Source organism: Tiliqua scincoides, chromosome 1, assembly GCF_035046505.1.
Source record: "Tiliqua scincoides isolate rTilSci1 chromosome 1, rTilSci1.hap2, whole genome shotgun sequence".
NCBI lineage: Eukaryota > Metazoa > Chordata > Lepidosauria > Squamata > Scincidae > Tiliqua > Tiliqua scincoides.
This window is the reverse complement of record NC_089821.1, coordinates 146,605,582-146,630,986: the sequence shown is the minus strand read 5'-3', so window position 1 is coordinate 146,630,986 and position 25,405 is coordinate 146,605,582. Positions and strand designations below refer to the sequence as shown.

The following is a 25,405-nucleotide window of genomic DNA, read 5'->3' as shown; positions in this document are numbered from 1 at the left end:
TCTGTATGAGACGAGTTTGACCTAGAAGGTATTTACATATGTCCCTAGGCAGATTTTTCAGCTTGCCTCCTGCTGAGCCTGATTTTTCTTCTGGCTAAGAGCCTTTGAAAAAAGTCTCATAGTGTAAGAAGTGGGTACTCTTGCTGATGACATTTCCGCTGTGGTTGTAGGAGAAGACTTAGAACTTCGCCCCTCTGCCACTGGCCTATATCCCTGCTCATATGTTGTTGATAACTCAACATGCAGTTTATTGCACCATCATAGCAATCCAGATAAAGCAATTCTTCCTCATCTTTGTATTCTCTTCTGTTGAAAGAGCCTAGAATGATATGCTTAGCAAATAACTATGTTTCTTTCCCGCTTGGTTGGACTCTTAAGATTTTCAGCTTTTAAAATTAATTGGGGGGGGGGGGAGACATTCTTCCTGCTTTATTGAAGCCCATTTTCTCTGTTACGTTTTCTCAAATGTTTCTTTTCAGATTCCCTGATCCAAGGATTATTTAGAAACCTCATCTGAATATCCACAAAGCTGTATCTGCCAGTCTTGATTTAAATTCCAGGATGACAGCTGCTAGGATTGCCACCTTTTTCTACAGGTCCAGTTCCTCGGCCTTTAACAGCAGCCTGACATGCAGGAAGCAAATTTTTTTCCTAGTATGGAGATAAATGATGATAAAAGATTCTGCATGTTAATTTCTGCACATAAGGCTGCTAGTAAAAAGACAAGAGCCGGCCTGGTTTAGGATTGGCTTTGAACAGTGGTTCCCAAACCGTGCGCTGTACAGCACCTGACGGTACCTGGGCAGGAGAGGGTAGAGCCTCCATTTGCCTGAAGATAACATCCGAAGGTCGCCAGTTCAAGGCCACCGGCACCGTGCGACCTTGAAGCAGCTGACAAGCTGAGCCGAGTTATTCCATCTGCTCTGAGCGTGGGAGGATGGAGGCCAGGATGGAGGCCAGATCAAGAAAGTAACACCTGAATGTTGTGGTTCTTGTAAGATAGAACATTCTTTCAAATTGTAAAAATCTCTACAGGGATTTAAATAAGCCTGCCTATGTAAACCGTCTTGAATAAAGACAAAGAAAAGCGGTATAGAAATACCTGTATTATTATTATTATTATTATTATTATTATTATTATTATTATTATTATTATTATTATTATTATTATTACTGTGGTGAGATCAAGGGGCCCTACCCCAGGTCCCCCGACAGCCTCTCTTTTTCCCAACTCTCCCAGGCATTGCCATCTTGGAGCAAGATCCCACCTAATTCAAGATGGCAGTGCCCCGAGAGCCAAGAAGAAGAGACTGCCACAAAAGAAGGGCACCAGGACCACGGTAAGTATGGGGACTGCTGTGTAAGACCGGGAACAATGGACTCCAGGTGTCAACATCAATTCCAGGTGATTACTGAAAGCAATCCTGGCCATTTTAACAGGGTCTCATTGGTTTAATGACAGTACATCATGCTGGAAAAATAACCTCAAGTGCAGTCAGAGTTGGTAATCCAAGCAAGGGCAAATGTTTCGAGTGAGCTGGCAACTCCAATGGCCAGCATTTATTTGACTTTGGCAATTGCTGGACCTAGTTTGCCTTTACTAAGTTGAAGGAAGAAATGACTGCAGTGCCTTCAATTGACTCCCTTTCATTGTGCCTTCCAGACCCTTATGTAGTAAAACAGTGTAAGGGCTGGCAGACAGACCCTTCTGTTTGCCATTCAGAACTGTGATGACCCTTTGAGGTCCCACATTCTTTGAAAACGTCTATTGGGAGCACGTGCTATGGAATCTGTGCGCTTGATATGCTAATCCTCCCACGGCTTTGGATGGGGTGGGAGATGCCAGGAAATGGGGGGGGGGGCTGATCCCTTCACCAGAAGTTCTGGAGGCCCATCTGCTATGGTTTTGTGAGGCCACAATGAAGCCAGTTGCAAGACATGGTGGAAGACTCCACATTTGCGCATGCTATTAACTCTCAACAAGTGCAATCCTGCAGAGAGCAGCTTGTGTGATGGAGTCGGTCTTTGTTGTTGCGGCGAGATAATGTGAGCCTGAAAAGAGCACACCCCAGCTCAAAAGAAAGAAAACTGCCCTCCCCTCCTGTTCTCCTAAACTTGGGCCGATCAATAGCAGATCCCTTGCCACAAAGGCTGCATTCTTTGATTCTCAAATTAGAGCAGCTGTCGCAGCAACGTAACAGCTCATTGGAAACCCATTAGCTTTGGAAAGGTGCAGTCCAGTTTGAACATGCTCACGCTTCTGAATCTCTCTCACACTGATTAAGGCACAAGGCACCAAGGACTTTCCATAATGTAATCTGCAAGTTTTCCTTAAGAGTGTCGTTCCCACAAGTAGCAGATGAGGTGGTTTGCCTGTGCCTGGACTGCATCATTTCAAATGGTAGATAGGGGCTGATAGAATTGAATATTCCTCCACCCCACCTATCCTTTTCTCCTCTCCTTATTGAACACTAGCATGTTCGGGAGCAGATTCTTACCAAGCTTTCTCCCTGGCATTCTAGCTTTCCATGTGTAGGAACTTTTATTCATGCAAAGCACTTCATCAAGTCAGCCCCAAACATGCAGAATGAAGTGGCTCCAACCTAAACACAGCCCACCTCATCTACTGTTTGTAAAAAAAGAAAAAAAAATAGACATAAGAAACCAACAAGGAACATAGCTCTTCTGGATTCCTTGAAGGAAGGCTTTCAGTGGGTTATGGCTCTATAGAAGACTTGGAAGGAGCATGGTTCAGTCATGCTCTATTCCTATTTCTCCTTTGGAAAAGTAACATCCTTTTATGAGCTACACCTATACCCCTTTATTCTTCTATCAGTGCAAGTCAATAGACACTTGGATTCTGAACTTTGGGATATAAATGTTTCCTCAAGCTTTGTCTCTTAAGATTACACTGAGACATTATCTGCAGTGAATTAATAAGTATCTTCTAGACACGGTTATGGTCAGTGGCGTAGCTAAGGGGGTGCAGGGGGTAGCAGTTGCACCGGGCATCAAGCTTTAGGGGGGCAACAAGCTGACCTTGACACTAGTGGCCAAAACTGTGAAAATCTTGGTATGTATGAATAATTCCATCATGTTATATATCATTGCAGAATGCAAAGAAACAAACTGCATTGGAATATCTGTATTCTATCAAAAGTTATGGCCAATTAACCAGAAAATGAAAACACAACTGCCTTGTGGAGCAAAAAGTGGATTTGCTTAACTCCAAACCGACCTATGAGACTGTTTGTTCTGAGTGCCAATGAGATGTTATTATGATACAGCATGGAACCAATAACTTTTTATTTATTTACTTAATTAAATTTGATTTTATAATGTGGGGGTGGGGGGCTACAAAATGTTCTTTGACCCCGGGTTGTAGATAGATGCCTTAGCTACGCAGCTGACTGGGGGGAGGCAGCAGAGCAAGTGGGTGGTGAGCTGCTGGGGAGAGGAGGTGGGTTCCCCCCAATTTTCACTTTTAAAAAAGCCTGTGTGTGATGTCACTTCCGGTTGTGACATCACTTCCAGGGCAACATTTTGAGCTTGGCACCAGGCTACATGATCGTTAGCTACGCCACTGGATATGATGTAGGATAATAACCTATGTTTGAGGTTTGGTGAGGTTGGGTACTGAAAGTGGAAGTACTGAGGTTGAAAGGCCATGCCTATCAGGCCTGGTAGACCCCTGTAAGATGTCATACACTGTGATGGTGATGATTAATTCAGCACCATCACATTAGATTATTACCATTACCAAGGGTTGTCAAACTTCTCGGGAGTAAAACTCCCGAGGTAAGTCCTTGTGGGGGAGGGGGGAAAATGGAGCAATGTGATCCCCAGATTCATGTTTCTGTCAGGAGCATGGATTTCCTTTCACTTACACATCGCAGCAGCAGGCTTCTAGGGGCGCAGGGAGCTCTGTGGAAACCTCCACAGGGCTCCTCCATGCGCAGAGAATATAAAAATAATGATCGCAACCCACTTCCCGTTTGTGATCGCGAAACCAGAAGTGGGTCACAATCATTCTATTTTCATTCTCTGCGCATCAGGGAGCCCTTCAGAGGTTTCTAAGGTGCTCCCCACACCCCCGGGAGCCTGCTGCTGCGATGTGTAAGTAAAAGAAAACCCCTACCCCCCAGCAGTGGTGCAGTCTTGGGGATCACATCGTTCCATTCCCACCTCCCTGCCCCTTACAGTGGTATAGGCCAAGGACCTCAGGGTGGGGTGTTGTGACGCTCCAATTTGAGAACCTTTGCATTAGACTATTAGATTATTACTAATCTATCTGAGCACCCTTTGGTAAGCAAGCTTGGACTTCAACCAGGTTTGCTGCTTCCTTTCTGAGATAGGCTCTTGTCGTCTTATAGAGAGAAATTCAGAAAGTGTAACATTTCCCAACAAGCAGCAATTGGGGAAAGCTTCACCTGTTGAATGTCTATCATGTGGTTGATATGAGGCCAGGAATTCTGCCAGAAGACAATGATAACCTTGAAGAACACAGATGTGCTAAGCTTTCATTGTGGCTTGCGCTTACTGTCCACCTCTCCTTTTTACATTCTGAGACTCTCATTGGCTTTAAGGGTATTGATGCCCCCTGCTATCTTTAATTATGAAGATGTTAAGTCTCACCCTTACTTCCTTAGCCAAAGAGTTTCACACAGTGAGGCAATGGCTATTCAGAAAGGCAGAGACATAATGTAATGAGGCACTCCAAACACAGGACAAAGACTGAAGTGGGATGTAGGAGATTGAGCCTAATGCAGTGGAATAGATGGTGGCTGATCTAAACAATGCACGAGGTATCCAAGCTGATGAGAGGGAAAGGAAGAAAAACTCAAGATGAACACAGGCACAAGATATAGTGAGCAAGTCACTGAATGAGAGGGTTAAAACGCATGGAGCAACACAACTTGAAACCAGTTGTTTAACTCCTGAATGAGAATTTTCATCTGAAATGTTAAATGAAGAGTATTTGGCTGCAATCCTATAGAGCTTTCCTGGGAGTAATCTCCTTGAACACAGTGGGACTTACTACTGTGCAGATTTGCATAGGATGGTGCTGTTTGTTTATATGTTGCTTTTCAGCAAAACCAAGAAAAGTCGCAGAGTGGTTTGCACACACACACACACACACACACACACACACACACACACACACACACACAAATGGTTCCCTGTCCCAAACGGGCTCACCATCTGAATCCGATTGAGAAGAAATGCCAGAAAAAGAAATGCCCCTAGAAAAGATGCTATGTTGGAGGGAAGAGAAACAGTGGCTCTCCCCCTACTGAATCGGAGATCCCCCACTTTAAAAGGTGCATCCTTGCCCAATTTTATCGTCTGCACTGGGGGGAGGTGAGAAAGAAGATGGAAATGCAAAGCTCTGGCTGTCCATTGGTTGTTCATGTCCTTCTGCTTCTTTGTGGTAGCACAAAAACTCAAGATATGTACCACATGTGTCTGTTCTCTCTTGTCTCAAAATGAGCCTTGTAATGTGGGTTGAAGCCAATAATGCCTAGAATTCCCACATATTTAATCTTCCCAGCTACCCATTTCTGCAGCTTCCCCCTTCTCAGTGCAGTTGAATCCCACTCTGTGTCATTCTGAGAGTCCCCCAATCCTCAAGAGCAGCTTTTGGGGATGGGGTGGGGGTGGGGTCGGCCACATGTATTCGGACTCTTAATGATCATTCCAATGACTAATTGAGCCTGTATCCATAGACCTTGTGCAAATCAGCCCTTTGTGATCTCTAAAATTTTTCTTTGTATTTTTATACCTTGAATTAAAAAAAAAAATCACAGTTCTCAGTTAATTTATACAAAGTTCTCTTAAATAAGCTTGAAAGGAAATGAATTCACAAAACAATTAATACAAATGTTAATAGGCATCTTATTAGGTTCAGAGTATATCTTCCCTCCACCACGAAAAACGGAATTGCTTGTCAAAAAGCCATTCTTCCTTTGGTTAAAAATAGATGTTTTTGCCCTACAAAACCTTCAAAACCTCTTTCAAACCAAGCGGTTTTCCTTTTGATTAGCTGAAAAGGAAACTGCATCTCCAAGAGGCATGTACATCAAAGGGTTCTCTCTAAATGATGCTGAAATACATAAAACAACAAACAAGGCCAGCAGGGAACGGTGAGATGCTCTAAGTGGGCACGTCTTCATATTCCATTGAAGGCTGGCTTGCTAAAGAGTCTGGAGGTGAGGACTACAAAACAGCTGGCTGAACTATTGGAATGTGATTGCCCTTTGTGCAACAAAACACCTGAGACACGCACTGTGACCTTTTAAAAAAACTTGCTCTGTATCATTCTTCCTCTTAAAGTTCTGGCAAAGGTAGGCTGGCTGTGTATCATGAAGACTGTCTTGTCTGAACAGTAAAACCAACAACCAGTGTGCCATGGTACATTGGTGTGCCATGAATAGTTACAGGTGTGCCACAGGAGTTTAGGGGAGTGTCATTTATTCATAGGGCCACTGGGGGATATGTGTCCTCCTCTAAAAGTGCGGTGTGCCTTGCCAATTGTAAAAAAAAACAAAACTGACGGTGTGCCTTGACAATTTTAGCAACTTCTCAGTGTGCAGTGAGATGAGAAAGGTTGAAAAATCACTTCAACAAATAGTCTTGTGGCACTTTGAAGAGAAACACCTTTATTTCAGCATTAGCTGTCCTAGATTAGTGTCCATCAGATACATGGTGAAATCCTTGGTAGGCAGGTATATATGTTAACGTCTTTTAAAAATGTGTTTACAGTGCAAATCTAGGCATGTCTACTCAGAAGTAAGATACATTGGGTTTAATGGGACTTACTCCCAGGGTAAGTGTGTCTAGAGGACTGCAACCTTTAAGGCTTTTATTGGAACAGGAAAGGATGGATGCACACTTACACGTGCTGATGAAGTTCCTTAAAAACCACAGTAAGAACTAGTGCCACAGGTATGATGAGGAGAAAATTGCTTTCTCATAAATAATAATCTGTACACACCCTAAGTCAGTGGTATTCAAACGCCCCAGCCTGTGTGTCCTGGCCTCTGCCCCCTTAAGGGACAGGGGCAGCCAGGAGACAGGGGGAAGGCAGTGGCGTGATTGCAGGATCACGCTGCTCAGGAGGGCTGCAGGGAATAGGGTGCACTTGCCCAAGCCTCCTGCAGCCTCCCAGGGGTGCAGGGAGCCCTGTGCAACCTTCGGCAGGGCTCCCCAGGTCAGGAAAAGTGAAAGCAGAGTGATCGTGCTCTGCTCCGCAAAACCGGAAGTGGAGCTCTGCTTTCCCTTCTGATGGGGCTGCAGGGACTGGGGTGCACCCTCCAGTGGACTGGACCCTCCAGTCCCTGCAGCACCCGTCCCTCTGTGCGGAGAGCCCTGTGCGAGCGCCTGCAGTGCGTCCCAGGTCAGGGAAAGGGAGAGTGGGGCGATTGCGCTCCGCTTCTGCTTTTGCGGAGGCAGAGCAGATTGCTCCACTCTCCCTTTCCCTGACTGGGGTGCCCTGCAGGCGCTCGCACAGGGCTCCCCGCACACAGTGACGGCTGCTGCAGGGACTGGTGAGTGCATCCCAGTCCCTGCAGCCCCCTGAGTGACAAAATCCTGGGGATCGCGTCGCTGCCTTCCCCCTGCCCCTGCTGCCTCCCCCCTGCCCCCGCAAAGACTTACTGTGGGTTTCAAACTCCCGGAGAGTTTGAAAACCGCAGCCCTAAGTAATTATCAGAATCTTGCCTATGTGGCTGCAGTCCTGTAGCTCAGTGCTTCCCAAACTTTTTAGCACCGAGACCCAATTTTTTACATGACATCTATAGGGGGACCCCCTTATCCAGGGATCCTATATCCGCGGATTCACTTATCTGTGGATCAGGTCCGTGGGCCGCTCCCATGTGCACTGACAGCATAAGCACAATGTCGATCACATAAACCCAACCAGATTTGTAGAAAAGATTGTGATGATCCTTCCTAGAGGGGAAAGCAGACCATTGTTTGGGAATCTTAAAAAAAAAAAAAATTCTGAAGCCAATTTCTCTTGCCTTCAGCTATTTTGTTATGTCTTTATTCATTGTTGCCAGCAGCCAGACATCCTCAGACAGTGACAGTGAATAAGTCACTTCAAGGGAGCTCCCTTTTTTCTGCTGAAAAGAACAGGAATGTCTCCAATATGCCCAGAACAACCAGCTTTTGTTTGCTCAAGTCAACGCTGTAAAATTGTAAGGGATGCAAGATGAACAGTTGAAAACAAGAATGCAACATATCAGTGGAACGAAGGAAGCTGAGGGCCAGAAATGATGAAGAATTCCTCTTTGCACAAGTCTAGGGGCTTCTCCCATGTTTCTAGGGAGAAACATGCACTAGGCCCCCTGCCCACCCCAATGGTGCTCAATTGGAATTGCGTGTGCATAATTGTTACACTTACATGTTAATACCATTACCATGAATGGGATTTCCTTTCAAGTAACTGTGTATGGTATTGAGGTATCTGCTTTGGTATGTTTAAAAATCTGTTCTCAGTTTGTTAGGATATTTGGGGGTATCAAAGTTGTTTCATATGGTGGGCCGAATAGCTTTCATGGTACCTGTTGAGGACCTGAACTGACATCATTAAGCAGAGGAAGGCCAGAAGAAGCCCTTTGTTCTCACATAGAAACTCATTAGCTGCAAGTGATAGCAGAGAAAATGTGCAAATCTTGGTCATATTTTCAAGATATGGGAGAGCCCAATTATCATACTGAGAGAGCCCAATTGTCACGCAGGTTGCCCTTTCACCAGAGCTGCGCCGGTGCAGCTTCAGTTTGCAGCTCAACAGCTGAGAGATGGTCTGCAATGTTAGACAGAGGGGGCGATGCTGCAAGTGTAGCCCGCACGATAATTGGGCTCTCCCAGTGCCACAGGAACCAAGGCCGGCCTTAGGAGGTGTGGTGCCCAATTCCGCATGGTCCTTGTGGGGGGGGGGAACTTCTCCACAACAAGTGGCAGAAAGCATTCCAAGCCAGATGTCTGCTGCTTCCAGAGTGGCCGAATCAGAGGCTGCAGTGGGCAGGAGGGCCTGCAAGAACTTAGCTCGCTATGCCAGCTTTGGAATGGAGGCTTACCTTCGTGTGAGATGCCGGTTGCAATTGCTGGCAGCCCACTGCCCATAGCAGCACAGAGCCCCCCACACGTGGGGCCCAACTGGGGAAAATTGTCCAAATCATGTTAAAGCTGGTCCTGTTGGGCAGCATCTCCTTCTCTCACCCCTCTTGGTCTGCACTTTCCCTGTAGTGTTCCTCATCTTCTCTTTCCATCTTGCCCTCCCAGAGCCTCAGCAGAATTAGTGCTGCGGAAAAGGTGAGTCTGAGAGAGCCCAGTTATCATGGGGGCTGGATAAAGAGCTTCCGGGGGCTGCATCTGACCCTTATGTTTGACACCCCTCTTCTATGGCTTTGAGGGATCTGGCCTCCCAGCAATTGGTGCTTTCAGATGCTTCATGATGAAATTCCCCTTGGAAGGCTAGCCGCATTTATCCATTGCACTTGTCAAAGGGATGAGCAGAAGAAGCCAACAGAGTTTTTTTTTCTTTTGATATTTCTGCAAATGGTAGAGTTGAGCTGAATGTCATTCATTTTGTGGCTGCAGGAAAGAGACATTTCGCTGTCTTGGAACCTGATCAGTCACTGTGGAGGAAAAGCCTGAAAGAATCTTGAAATGCTCCAAGACTGATAATTCTGCAAAGAACACTTTTCAGCCTATTTGCCAATGGCAATGGTATATTAAAAAATATGTGTTTTAATGTAGCATCTACTCTTTAAGATAACCAACCATTTACAATATTCCCAGTTTAGTTATCCTGCACATGCCCGATCTCGTCTGATCTCGGAAGCTAAGCAGGGTCAGGCTTGGTTAGTACTTGGATGGGAGACCGCCTGGGAATACCAGGTGCTGTAGGCTTACCATAGTCTTTCGAGACTGAAGGTTGCCCACCACCACCACCAAAAAAAAAAAAGATACAGCCATGACCTATTAAGAATTCAGTTATGTAGCTTAGCCTGCAATCCTATGCACACTTTCTTGGGATTAAGCCTCATTGAACACACGTCCCAGTGTGTTCAATGAGTCTAAACCTGATTTTAGAGCTCTAGATGAGACGTTACTTTTTAACAGAACAGGTTCTGCTTAAGAATAGTTTTGCTTAAGAAAGTGTCCCTGTTCCCATATAGTTTATCTAAGTGTTCCTGTTTAAAAAAAAAGTAGTTTAATTGTAAAATATTGTTAATATTTAAAAAAAAAAAAAATTCCTGCAGCATACTTCTTAAAAACGTGTGGACAAAAAGGAGGGCATTGACTCTTTCAGTGAGAGGAATCAGGAATTACTTCACAGCAGCCATTAGAGATCTCCCAGCATAAAACTACCGTTGTTGAAGGTAGAACTCGCCTCAGAGCATTGCTCTTATGAAAGCAAGGGTTACATAGATTATTATTGTAACCTAGAAAGTCTACACCATAAAAGGATCTGACAATTTTATGGGTGTTTCCCCTTCTCCATATAAATCTCTCTCTATTCTTGGCAGAAAGAGTGAAAACTCGGACTGCCAGCTGTAAAATCGGAATATTCCTATATATATATATATATTTTCTTCCAGAGCTTTTGTGTGTGTGGTGGAGGTGTCTGGGAGAGAAGAAGGATTTGGTTAGAATGTCCAAAAGGACTCCCACAAACTTTGCAATGGTTTTCTCACCAGGAATTCTGCCTCTCCCCCCCCTTTCCATCATGTTTCTTTGGTGCATTTCAGACGACAAACAATTAATGAGATGCACAAGTGTCCCACAAAAGGAAGAAAAGACCCACTGCTGCTGGGAACGAGCAAAGAGTGTAGTAATGTGATTATGGTAATGATCAACAAGTCATCGTCTGCTGCTTTTGTTCACTGTAATTAACTTCTTGGAAAGGCACAGTGGCTTTCTCTGTGCTCATCAGATGGCTCTGTCTTTGTGTCCCCCAATCTTTCTCTCTCCCTCTGTACAGAGAGACTGCAGCTCTCCAAGTGCATTGCTTTAAATGAATTCATTGCGGGAACAAAGATGCAGCGGCGGCGGCGGCAGAATAGAGATGGATATCATTTGTTGTCAGAAATTCAATACCATATAGCAATCCAATTACTTAAGCGGTTTTTATCAGTCTTACCGCTGCTCCCGATTGAGGCCTGCTCTTAAAGCTGGATAATTCCATCTTGCAAGAATGTAGTGGAACAGATTAGGGTTCTAATGAGAAGCTTTTTTGTGGACGAGGACTTTTTCTATTGTATGAGAATAGGGACCGAGGAATCAAACCTTAGCCAAAGGTTAGCGCCATTGTTGCAAAGCCTGATCAAAGGGAACCTTCCAATCTGTGCAGTCGCTTTTATGGATTTTCTAGAGCGGACAGACATGTTGGCAAGGTCGCCATCCATTTATGGCCTATCTGTTGAGAATCTCTCCTCAAATGAGAAACGGAAATTGCTTCAGGGTGTTGTGGCTGTGGGCTCCGTTTGTGTTTTAATGTTCTCCCTGCAATACGACAGGTCAAATGTGCTTTGCTGTCAAATGTGAGCTGGCACAGAAGTCCACAAGCCAATGTCTGTATATCACGGGGCAGAACAAGTGTTGAGAAGCAAAAGGACATGATGTCTAACAGATGATGGAAATCCCACCAATGTAAGGCACCCTGGAGCAAAGAGAAGGGATGAGCTAACTCCGTGGCTGCATTTTCACAATAGCCACAATTTTACAAAAAGAATGCATAACAGACAGGCAAAATGTCTGACACTGTAGCAAAAATTTCAGTTTGGCAGAAAGCATCGGAAGGTCAACCTAGACACAATGGGGGCAGCTATTTGTGTTTATTCTCATACTTCTTTCCATTCACCCATCAAGCAGGGTAGGGAGGAAGAGTCTCACTTTAACATGGATCTTAACAAAAGGGGCACACAACCTAGGGGAGCCAAATACTCTCCTATATGCTTCTGTCTGACCATACCAAACTCTATTACTGCAGGCACTTTTCTTCCAGCTCAGCTCTCTTCTCAAATCAGAATCAGGCTGGGAGAATTGTGAAGAAATTCAAAAGGAGAAGATAAACACAGGGGGAGGGTTCAGCTTCTCTCACCACCAAACAGCCCAGGGCAGCCCATCCATGAGTTCAACTGAGGCAATTGCCTCAGACAGTGGAGTGGGTGGGATATCTGCCTCTCTTTGTTTGTCCACCTTACTTGCTCCTCCTCCTCCTGATCTCTGGATTCAAAAGGGAAGTGGGGAATGGAGGTGGAGAAGAAAGACTGTGGAGCTGTAGCCCACCATGTTAATCTCCTCCACGCTTTCTCTTCTGCACAATTGTGACTTTCTGGATCCAGGGAGCATGAAGAGGTGGAGACACCTGACATGCCATCAGATAAGGGAGATAACGTACTGCCTCAGGTGCCAAGAAGTCTTGGGCTCTCTCTGTCCACACTTCTTCTGATGTGAAAGACCCAAACTTTGCTCTGTATGAGTATGTGGGAAGTCACATGAATAATAAGCATATGTCTCTGCTCTCTCATGATGTGTAGATTGACCTCCTGGCCTGCTTTGGACCACTTCTGGACTGGCACTGAGGCTTGCATGATGGAGGGATCCACTCCTGGGATGGGTGGGATGGAGAGGGGACATGATTGAGACATACAAAATTATGCAGGGGATGGACAGAGTGGATAGAGAGATGCTCTTTACACTCTCACATAACACCAGAACCAGAGGACATCCACTAAAATTGAGTGTTGGGAGAGTTAGAACAGACAAAAGAAAATATTTCTTTACTCAGCGTGTGGTTGGTCTGGGGAACTCCTTGCCATAGGATATGGTGATGGCGTCTGGCCTGGATGCCTTTAAAAGGGCATTGGACAAGTTTCTGGAGGAAAAATCCATTACGGGTTACAAGCCATGATGTGTATGTGCAACCTCCTGATTTTAGAAATGGGCTGTGTCAGAATGCCAATGCAAGGGCATTCTGAAAAAACTCCACAGTCAGGGAATTAGAGGACAGGTCCTCTCGTGGATTGAGAACTGGTTGGAGGCCAGGAAGCAGAGAGTGGGTGTCAATGGGCAATTTTCACAATGGAGAGAGGTGAAAAGCGGTGTGCCCCAAGGATCTGTCCTGGGACCGGTGCTTTTCAACCTCTTCATAAATGACCTGGAGACAGGGTTGAGCAGTGAAGTGGCTAAGTTTGCAGACGACACCAAACTTTTCCGAGTGGTAAAGACCAGAAGTGATTGTGAGGAGCTCCAGAAGGATCTCTCCAGACTGGCAGAATGGGCAGCAAAATGGCAGATGCGCTTCAATGTCAGTAAGTGTAAAGTCATGCACATTGGGGCAAAAAATCAAAACTTCACATATAGGCTGATGGGTTCTGAGCTGTCTGTGACAGATCAGGAGAGAGATCTTGGGGTGGTGGTGGACAGGTCGATGAAAGTATCGACCCAATGTGCGGCGGCAGTGAAGAAGGCCAATTCTATGCTTGGGATCATTAGGAAGGGTATTGAGAACAAAACGGTTAGTATTATAATGCCGTTGTACAAATCGATGGTAAGGCCACACCTGAAGTATTGTGTCCAGTTCTGGTCGCCGCATCTCAAAAAAGACATAGTGGAAATGGAAAAGGTGCAAAAGAGAGCGACTAAGATGATTACGGGGCTGGGACACCTTCCTTATGAGGAAAGGCTATGGCGTTTGGGCCTCTTCAGCCTAGAAAAGAGACGCTTGAGGGGGGACATGATTGAGACATACAAAATTATGCAGGGGATGGACAGAGTGGATAGGGAGATGCTCTTTACACTCTCACATAATACCAGAACCAGGGGACATCCACTAAAATTGAGTGTTGGGCGGGTTAGGACAGACAAAAGAAAATATTTCTTTACTCAGCGCGTGGTCGGTCTGTGGAACTCCTTGCCACAGGATGTGGTGCTGGCGTCTAGCCTAGACGCCTTTAAAAGGGGATTGGACGAGTTTCTGGAGGAAAAATCCATTATGGGGTACAAGCCATGATGTGTATGCGCAACCTCCTGATTTTAGGAATGGGTTAAGTCAGAATGCCAGATGTAGGGGAGGGCACCAGGATGAGGTCTCTTGTTATCTGGTGTGCTCCCTGGGGCATTTGGTGGGCCGCTGTGAGATACAGGAAGCTGGACTAGATGGGCCTATGGCCTGATCCAGTGGGGCTGTTCTTATGTTCTTATGTTCTTATGTTCTTAAGGGAGGGCACCAGGATGAGGTCTCTTGTTATCTGGTGTGCTCCCTGGGGCATTTGGTGGGCCGCTGTGCGATACAGGAAGTTGGACTAGATGGGCCTATGGCCTGATCCAGTGGGGCTGTTCTTATGTTTCTCCACCATGTGAAATGCAATCTGATAAAAAGTCTGATCCAGGCCCAAGTCCATCTTCTAAATCCAGCCTTGCTAAAATATGGAATATTGGCAATGCAAAACACAACACTCTGTCGAGAGAACGCAAGCTGCATCGAATCTGACATGGTATGTCATCTAATGAGATGTTGAAAGGTAGTGACGGGTATACATGTTTTAAATAAACAAATATGGAATGGAAAGTGGGTAGACTATTTTAAGGTTCAAGACTTAGTCAAAACATGAGGTTTGCCATGTTTTGAAGTTAAAAATATTACAAGTTGTTTAATGGGATGTCTTGCCCAGTTCAACAGTCCAAGGCTGAATTCATTTTCATATCCTGGTTTGTTTGCATACTGTGGTTAGAATAAGCTGAGATCTGCTAGGATTGGGTATCACCACACATCCCAGCTTGTTCTAAGCCATCAATGAAAGTAGAAAACTTCTTTTCCTCATGCATGAGGTGGGAGGGCAGTACATAAGCCCAACTCTCACAATCATCATGCCAAGCTATGGTTTTGTGTGATATCTGGCACTCCCCAGATATCACACTCCCCACATGACAATGTAGCCTCATTAACTGGGTGTGTACTTTATCCCACAGGGGAATTTCAGACCCTAGAGGCCTCCTAGGAATAAGAGAACATTTATATCCTTGCCCTGGGGGTCGCCCACACCCACCCATTGGGTCTACACCAGAAATTTAGCTGGCACAAGTTCTAGTGGACCTGGGTCAGGGGATCAAGGCTGGGATAGGATATTGACGGTGCCACTGCCACTGATACCGCCCCTTTACCAGCCTCAATCAACCCTTCTTCCCACTCTTTTCTTCCCTGCCACATTCCGTCCCCTCCCCACCTCCCTCTTACCCCTTGGCTGACATAGTGGCACTGGTGGGTGTCCTCTCTGTTAGTGTGCAGACTTGGCCGTTTACCACTTGCAGTGGTGGCCAGGCCTTGCTGAATGGCATGTTGCATTTTGCGACAGCTGTAAAAGGCCTTATGCCGCCAGAACACTCATTCCCTTTTAGGATTGGGCCATGAACCAGGCCTCTGTCTTGTGACTCCGGTGCAATTCAGACATCATGCCAAATCATCGTTAAAGAAACTTAGCTATGGTTTTTTGGATTCTGGATGTCTGCAATCAGAAGGCAAATCACAGTCAGAAACCTTAACTTGAAAGGTGCTTGTACACTCCCCCTACTGTTGATAAGCTGACAAATACCATGAATCAGTGTTTCTTGATGTTTGTCCTCTGCTATACCACTTCACATGGTCCAACGATTTGAAGTACCACCGGAAGTAACTGGTGGTGATGTCATCACCAGTTACTCCTGGGTTGGGAGGTCAGATGCAAAGTAACAAACACCAGTAAGAGGCTAACAGTGGACAGAAGGGCTTTTTTGAGTCCAGAAAGCATGCTTTGGAGCTGAGCCGAGCCCCCTACCACTACTTGTTGCATGGTATTCCTGGTCTCACTGCCGGGTGGCAGAGGTCCAGAGGTCCTGCAAGTATCACCAGATACCACCTCAAGTACCACTGATGGTACCCGTACCACTAGTTGAGAAACACTTCCATAGATGAACCTTGGTTTCCTCGTGTGCTACCTTGTGTGGTTCATACTTACTTGGGGTATTTAATCCCACTTTATTCCATTCATATTTCTAGTTAGAATATTATTCTAGAATTTTAGCAAGGAAATATATAATGTTTCACAAAGATCAGTTTCATATTACAAAAAACATATGTATATATAGGGATTCGCAATTCCAGTTTATAAAGAAGCAGGAACATTTGGTCAAGGCCTGTTTTATTGTTTCATTCATTTTAAGTAGGTCTGTTGGTTTGCAGTTGCACAAATTTGCACCTGACCTATAATGAACATATTTATCTTGCCAATTGATTTAAACAGTCTACCAGAACCACAAGAGCCAATTTATTCAAAATAATTCTTCACTAAGAATACTAAAGCTGTTCATACCTGCCTTTTTGCTCTTGCAACACTGCAACTTGGAAGGCCATTTGAAATGTGAAAAAAAATAAATGTTTAACTCAGAAATATGTTTCAGTTAATCATCAGCTATGGCCAGAAAGCAGACTCCTCTCACACAACTGAGCTTGAACTAAGTATGAACTTTCAATAGGAGTGAGTAGGAAATCAGGACACGCACAAGCACCATGCATCCAGCACGATGTGTTTGTTTTGAGCATCAGTATAGTGCTTTCATGCTTTAATGTGGAGTGCATGAAATTATGCACCCCAAATATGAATGTATTAAACTCTCTTGGAACAGGATAAAGAGATTCGCAAAACACATACCCTACTTTCTAATAGCAATTCAAATATATGCAAAATTCTGTTTTATAATATCCCAGGGTTTATTAAGATTGCATCAAGCCAAAGCACATTGACAGTGCAAGCCTGTGCATGTAAATGGGCTATGTCAGAATGCCAGATGCAAGGGAGGGCACCAGGATGAGGTCTCTCGTTATCTGGTGTGCTCCCTGGGGCATTTGGTGGGCCACTGTGAGATACAGGTAGCTGGACTAGATGGGCCTATGGCCTGATCCAGTGGGGCTGTTCTTATGTTCTTATGTCTGGTCAGAAGTAGGCTTCATTGAGTTGAATAGGACTTACTCCCCTGAAAGTGTGCATAAGATGGCAGAGTCCAAGTCTGAAATACATCCTACTGGGCTCCATGGGACTAGCCTTTGAATAAGTATGAAGAAGACAGCAGCCTTTTTGTGCTTTTAATTTTTGACAGCATGACTGGCTTGGTAAATAAGGAGATGGAGTAGATAAAATACATCTTGATTTCAACAAGTTCCACATGATGTTTTCATTACCAGATTGGAGGAACGACACATTTCAAATGTGAGTTGAACTTCAGTTCTAGAGGGTAGTTATGGATCAGTGTCAAGCTGGAACAAGTTACTGAAGGCGTATTCCACTGGAGCCTGGTCAAGTGCTGTCCAAAAGCCCTCCTGGAAGTCTGGGTGAAGACATGGAAAGTATGCTCACTAGATTTGGAAAAGAATATAAAAGAAAATAAGAAGGAACTTGAAAATGTTCTAGAGGACATGACTGAAACACAAAATGACCTTGACAACTGGTTGCGCTAGATCGAAAGTAAAGTGCTGTTCCACAAGACCACATATGAAGTTAAAAAAAAAATGCTTGCAGTTATGCTTACAGTTATACATTGCAAAGATGCAAAATGGAACAAAAATCCACTTGGCTGCAAAGAAGCCCGGGCTCCTGCATGATCACAATCTAATGTGTTTTTGAAACGTCAAACACATTGTGGGTTGCAGAATGAAACCGCAGGACGCCGACATAAGAAGTGGCAGATCTATGCTTAGGGTTGTTAAAGTTAAGGGAGGGCCTGCTTGGAGTACCCCCCATGTAGTCTGAAGACCTCCCGGTTCAGTGAGGTAGTCGAAGAACTGCTGGGAGCTGGCATGCCTGTACTTGGAAACTGGGAATGATTTTTAATACAATTATTTCTCAACTCTGTGTTGAACTATTACGTATGTTTGGCACACAAAAGAAAGGAGGGCCTTGCCTGCTAAATATAAGCCATTCACAGTCTGCTGCACGGGATGGAAAATGAACCTCCTCCCAGGGGGGTAGACCTGGGTCCAAGGGGGAGGGGTATGACATGGTGTTGCTGCCCCGAATTGAGAGACCATGTCCAGGTGGAGGGTTATTGCACAGATATGGGGCTTATTGAAGTTCTGTGAGATACAAGCCTTTTCATCTGGCTCCAGTTCTCAGTCCCCTATCACTACCTCCCTAGTTCCGTTGACTCGGGGGGGGGGTGGTCATTACAAAACTGTTCGCCATGAGCTTTTCCTCACTAGGGTGGCTGAGTTGCTTGATAGGAAGGGCTGCACCCAGTGAAGGATGCCAGCTAGGGTGTACAAAGTGGGGGCTGACCTTTTGCCGGGGTTGCTGGGTGCCAGGTAAGCCAGCCCACCCTCCAAGTCAAAGGGGAGATGGACGCCTCTGAAGGGCAGCCCAGAGAGTGAGGACAGAGGGTATGACATTGGTGGTTGAGAAGAATTGAGAGACTCCCTCCTCAATCTCAGAGTGCTTCCTCACATTGCCTTGCCCCAGCCTTATTCCTCTTCTCCTTGCCCCATACATGTCCCTCTTTCCCCCTCTTCATTGTCACAATCCTGGCCATATTTTGCCTCTTGCCTTCATCCAGCTCCTCTGCTTTCCCTCTCAGTTACTCTTGTCTCTCCTTTCCTCCCCTTTGAAACCAGCTTGCCTTCCCAAGTCCTACCCCTCCACAACCACATGGCCCACCCAGCTCTCACTGGACTGACTCTGTGGTACATGGTGATGGCATCATCTCTGGTCATGTTGAGGCAGTGGCATAGCTAAGGGTGTTCAAGGGGTAGCAGTTGCATCGGGCATCAAGCTTTGGGGGGGGGACAACAAGCTGAGCTTGACACTAGTGACCAAAATTGTGAAAATCTTGGTATGTATGAATAATACCATTGTGTTACATATCATTGGAAAGGTAATTCAATGCTGAATGCAATGAAGCAAACTGCATTGGAATATCTGCATTCTATCAAAAGTTATGGCCAATTAACCAGAAATGAAAACACAACTGCCGTATAGAATAAAAAGTGGATTTCCATAACTCAAAACCGACCTATGAGACATGTTATTATGTCATTGACATGTTGCATTGCCATGTTATTATGATACCGCATGGAACCAATAAGGTGTTAATATGAGTCAGCTCTCATTTCCATGTATCATAATAGTTATCCCTGCTAACTGGGTAAAGAGGCACTTTTTCAAGTGGTGCCCCTCTTATATTTAGCAGGGGGAGAAAAACCATCCCTCTTCACCCTAGCACAGTGTCTCAAACCAGTCAGGGGCACACTTTTTATTTATTTACTTAATTAAATTTAATTTTGTCAGGGGGCGGGGCTACAAATCATCTATGATTCCCAAGTAACAGATAGATGCCTTAGCTATGTCACTGACTAGGGGGAGGCAGCAGAGCAAGTGGGTGGCAAGCTGCTGGGGGGAGGAGGTGGGTTCCTTCCAATTTTCACTTTTGAAAAGCCCGGGTGTGACGTCACTTCCGGTTGTGACATCACTTCTGGGGCAACATTTTGAGCTTGGCACGGGGCTACACGATCACTGGCTACGCCACTGTGTTGAGGAATTCTGCACAGCTAGAGAGATGGCATGCAAGCTGCATGGGGCCATATAGCAGAGTTGAAGTCCACACTGCATCTAAATTAAATGTTTAATATTTAAACTTTTGGTGGCAGGTCTCAGGAGAGGGGGGCAAGGGGGAATCCCTGGAGACCAGGCTTCCAGGAGGCCTGGGCCTTAGCAAAACAAACATATAGTAAAAACCAAATTTATTAGAAAATAAATTTGGGTACCTCAATCTCAGCCTATCCAGGGCTGTGTTTCCACTACAACTTTAATCCACTTTCAATGCCCTATTACCCCAAAGCATCCTGGAGACTGTAGTTTGTTAAGGGGAGCTCTAACAGGTCTCAGATTCCTTAACAGACTACAGTTCCCCTCCAGCATGCATTGGGGGAATCGGAGTGCACTGAAAGTGGATTAAAGCTGTAGTGGAAATGCAGCCCAGGTATTCTCCTTGAGCACCAAAGGCTGCAATCATAACCACACTTTCCTGAGAGTAAGCCCCATTGAACAAAATAGGATTTACGTCTGAGCAGACCTGGTTAGGATTGTGCCCAAAGTGTATTAGTGCAGCCCTAATTCACCCCTTCTTCTAGTTTAGTATGTGTGTAGATACATAGCCTTGGATCACGTCTGCATGTGTTTTGGCATTGTTTGAGGGTGAAACTAACAGTATGGAGTACAAATATAAGTCTGCAGCACAGAAGAGAAAATAAAAGAGACAGAGAAAAGACAAAGAAAAATAAAAAAGACCAAGCAAGTTTATTTCACCTGGGCTTTGTTTCAAAATTATCACATAGTAATGATGGAAGATAGTGAAAACCAGTCCTTGGATGCCCCTGCATTATTATTAGAAGAAAAAGCAAATGAAGAAGACTTTGCTGAAGTAGAAGAAATGCAGTAGCACTACTCAAAGTAAGGAAATTATCCCATTCTGATAAATGTGTCCATTTAGTTTCAATCTTGCTTATGCGTAGTTAAAACTGTCAAATAAAAAAAAAATGTTTAATATAATATCATCTGGTTTATAGGAAAATTTCGGAAGGGGGCTGCAATCTGATGTCTTGCCCAAGGCCCAATGCCAGCTCTCAATGGCCCTGTTTGGTGGAACTGTTTTATTATTTCTTTAAGAAATGTCTATTCCATCTTTCTGTCTGATAAGAGACCTTCCACCCCACCCCATCCCCTGCAAGGTGGCTAACAATGTGGGGGGAAAAAAATGAAAACCAAATTTTAAAAAATCAAGATAACCAGTATAAAAACAGAATAACAATGTTGTACTGATGTTAAAATATTCAATATTACTTTTATGTGTTGATGATCTCTGTAAGCAGTGTGCAAATGGGAAAGTGGCACAGATGTAATATAACGGTAACGTAAAAATGGTTCTTTGATTAGCTCTCAGACTCTTTAGGAGACAATCAAATGAAGTGGCTTGAATGATATGGCAGTAGCTGTATGTTAGGGCAGAGGGAATACTGCCTGGAAAATAGTCATTGTTGTAATCCTTGTCTAGAGATGTTATCAGAGTTGCCATTACAAGACATTAAGAACACAGAATGGCTGGAGTCATTTGGTTCCAGAGAATAGGCTTGGTCCTTGCATAATCATCAGTATGCCTGGGACTGTCTACATAGGCTACTCTCACTTTGACAAACATTACTCTTGTTATAACAACCTGGATCAAAGGGTGTCAAAGGAAGGGGTGCTTCCAGAAGGGGATGGCTTGGCTCATACTATATGTGTAAAATACATTCTGATTGAATCTCTTTAGAAGAAAATAGCAAGTTTGCTAGCAAGGAACTCAGAGTAGCTGGCCACTTGATAACTCTTGACTGAGTTATTAGCATAGAAAGGGTGTGCACACAACCCTTGTTCTGTGAATTAAATTAACTCCAAGGTGGTTCTCATTAATTTTAATTGGCAGAAAGGTGTAAAAATGGCCTGAGATTCATTTCCCTCACCATCTTCCCATCAGGCAATTGGCAGCTGCCCCCCTGACCTGTATTAATTTTGGTGACAGAAGAATCTCAGCTTCAGTCAAATGAATTGACTGTACTAATTAGCTTATTAATATTTGTAATAACATGCAAAGAACTCCACAAGCCTGATCTCATTTACCAAAACAGCTCCTTGATATTTATAAATATTGATCTCATTTAACAGTGGGAAAATTGTGGCAGGCAGGCTGAGTTGCCTACAGATTTTCAGTAAGAGAGAATATGAAAAGCTCTGAGTGTTCAGAAGACTGTACAAAAAAGATTTTTGATATAATATCTACAAAGTGCTCTGAACACTTAAGGTCATGTACTCTTCTTCATCTTGGAATCTAAAACAAACAGCGGTCAATTAAGCAAATATGTCTCTGCAACTTACTCTTTTCATATATGGGCTGCTTTTTCTTTTGTGATAAAAGGAACTGTGGGTCCAAGATTAATAGCATACTTGATGATATAAAATACATGAAAATGAACCAGTTTTCAGCATTTTACATCAGAGGGTTGTGGCCTAACATTGATTTGCACAAAAGGAAGACACCCTTGTAGTTGAGTGGAGTTCCAGCCCTTCTCCTACAGCAGGACCAATGATGTCATCAGCAGGAGCAATCAGGTGTTGTTTTTGAAACTTTTTTTTTCCAAAGGACCTTAGAAGAAAAGAAACATCCAGATCAGCAGGAGGCAAATAGAGAAAGTTGCCAAGGGTTGTATTTTAATCGCTAGGCCATCATCTTTCCCAAGGGCTACCTAAGAGACAATATGTTGCTCATGTTACATAAAGGGCCCAGTGCTATCCAGCTTTCCAGTGCTGATGCAGCCATGCCAACAGGGTGTGCGCTGCATCCTGAAGTGGGAGGGGGAAGTCCTACAGGCCTTCTCAATGGCTACAAGTCACGTAGGGCTGCATTGCAGCTACGTTGGCACTGGAAAGTTGGATAGGATTGGGCCCTAAGGCTACAATTCTATGCAAACTTGATGCAGAGTAAGTCCTACTGAACACCGTGGGATTTATTTCAGAGTAAACAGAGAGAAGCTAACACTTTAATATACCTTTTATATTTCGCTGGAATCTTTTAAAATTCCATTTTCTAATTTCTGTTCATTGGTTCTAAAGTTATTACAACCCATGAAATGAGCTAGATTCTTAAATGAAGTATTATGAACTTTGAAGTAGGATTAGGTGGTAGGAGAAGAAAAATGCTAATGAAGAAATGTAACGTTGATTTTGTTGTTGTGTAGCTTTAGAGTGGCTATGGGGTGGGAGTGTTTTGCCAATGTCCTGCACTTCAAAAGTTACCACAACACCACTGTGTGCAAGACATGGAGAACAATTCTTGCCTTTTCTCCCTCTTTCAGAAGCCCCTTATGTCACATCCCATTCTGCTCGGCGGGGCGGGGGGGGGGGAGTCCTTCATCCTCAGGAGTGAAACTTCAGGTGCTGTCGGATCTGCTGTGGAGAGGAAGAAGGACCAGGAAAGTTCCTATGCAAAAACCAGCGTTAAGATACAACCCATAGTATTCTCTTTCTTAGTCTCGTTTTAGTGGTAAAGGGAGAATAAGCCAACTTTAGCACACTGGTACCTTATGGCAAATGTATGGCATAAAATAAATACATTGTGTTTGAAGAAAATAAATGCTGCTCTTGTTTGCTGGACACTGCGATGAAGAAAATGAATAAAAGCTGCAAAGAGAAAACTAACCTTGAGGCAATTGTGTTTTGTTTTGTTTTAGATTTCTAAAGGCAAATCTGAAGCAGGCATGAACCACACTGGAAGAATGGGAAGATAGAAATGTATTTAGCTTTCTTTCTTGGAACTGAAGGTTGCCCCCAGAGAAGCTCTGAAATCTCTATTAGGAACAAAACCCAAACTAGCTTCTGATGTGAGAAAACCCATGAGGATTTCTCCCCTGCCCCAATCTGACCTGTTTCTATCCTTTATGTGTGTGTGGCAGATGTCATTGATATCAAGAAGTGCTCCCTCCACAGCAAGATGGGAATCCAAAGTGCTGGAAAAGTTTATAGTGGCCCTAACATCTCCCAGTCTTTCATGGAAGATTAGTTCAGAAAGCATCTTGTGGAGCTGGGGCCTGATGCCTTCAAATGGGGCAGACAGTAGCTCTCTGGCTGCCTGATAAGCGATGCCACTTTGCCATCAGGAGACTGATTTATTATCTGAGAAATTTGCCATCCATCTGCATTGGAACTTCACAGAAGTAGGTCTGCTAATGGGAAAGAGAGATACAATGCAGCACCCCACCCCCCAAGTGCTCCAATTATTTCCTGTTTAAAGCAGGAGAAGTTACTCCCATGGAGATGTTTGGATCTTGTTGGAATTGGCTCAATAGGAATATAAGGGAATCCTTTTGTGACTGTGTGTGTTTTTGTTTTTGTTTTACTGTTAACTCATAAACTGCAAGCATTTTCACAAGTTTTTGCTAATTAATGCCACCAGTGTGGAAATGAGAACAGTGCTGCAAACAAGCTGTGACAAATGGGATTTTTATTGCTAGTGGCAAAGTCTAGGGAATAATTACCCGGGTCCATGGAGATCTCTTGATTACAGGCATCTGCATATATAATGGATGGGCTCAAAGATCCCCAAGGGACATGGATCAGGATTTGTACCTTAGGGCACATTTATGCTGTCAGCTCCACCCTTCAAACAGCAGTTGGACAAATGTGGGAAAATATTTGGTGAAACATTAGACCCAAGAACCCACTGTTGACTAATCCAGGGTTAGAGAAATTGGCCCTGCTTTGCTAAAAACTGTCCGGCCGCCAAGACGCACAAGCGAAATATTTTGATATCATGTTGAGTCTTGATTTCACAGAGATGCTTCTGTCCTGTGCGCATTTCCTTACTGTGCACTCATTTCTGTGGCTCTTGCATGTGAAAATAGAGAAAAGAAAACACAAAACCATTTATGCCAATGACATAAAAGGCAAAAAAAAAAAAAATCCCTACATTCCTTAGAAAGAGAAGTTGGTCAGATTGATTGTGTTGTTGCAAAGGTAACAGCTACTTATGTTAATAAGCTGCAAGCTGGTATAGCTTGTGCATTCCATTCCATAGACATTAAGGCCCATTACAAGACCTTTTACCAGTGTCTCCCCTAGACAGTTGTGTCAGTTTCTTGTCACTTTCACTTCTGAGCTTGTTGCAATCCAGGCAGCTCCAAAGTGATTCAGAAGTTAAGCAATGTGAACTATGTCACTGGTGATTCATTTCCCATATGCACATATACTCATGGCTGAATGTCTTAACAACTTCTACTAAAATATATTGTATGTGAAATGCTGTTTGCTTACACAAACACAGTGCTTTGTTTCCTGATGAATCTTCCACAAACTCATCTTTAGATGTCGATGAATATGCCTGCATGAATTCAGTTTTCTGAGTTCACAGAAGCAAAAAAGCACATGCTTCTGTTTTTTTGCCATAGGGACCAAAATCTCTGTCAGTTCTGAAGTATCACACAAAGAGTTTATTCTGCCACAAGATCAAGAAGCCAATGTATGCAATGTTGTGTACTTGAAGCAAAATAAACCATCATGCTATATTTTAGAATTACTATTATTGCTTACTATTAATAATATATTTATATAGCCTCTCCATGTATATCTGGTGCTTTATATTGAAGGTAGGTTGGTAGGTTGGCAACCTTCAGTCTCGAAAGACTATGGTATAAGCCTACAGCACCCTGTATTCCCAGGCGGTCTCCCATCCAAGTACTAACCAGGCACTATAATTCATTGTTTCTGAAGAAAGTTGCTTCAACTGGTGGATTATTGAATGCAGAAACAAACTTCCTTTTAAAGAAAAGGCAACAGCTCATGGA

General features: G+C 44.1%; 1 pseudogene; it reads left to right on the top strand.

Moving 5' to 3' along the window:
* Positions 1-9,796: 9,796 nt before the first annotated feature.
* Positions 9,797-9,915, top strand: LOC136637140 (5S ribosomal RNA; annotated as a pseudogene).
* Positions 9,916-25,405: the final 15,490 nt, after the last annotated feature.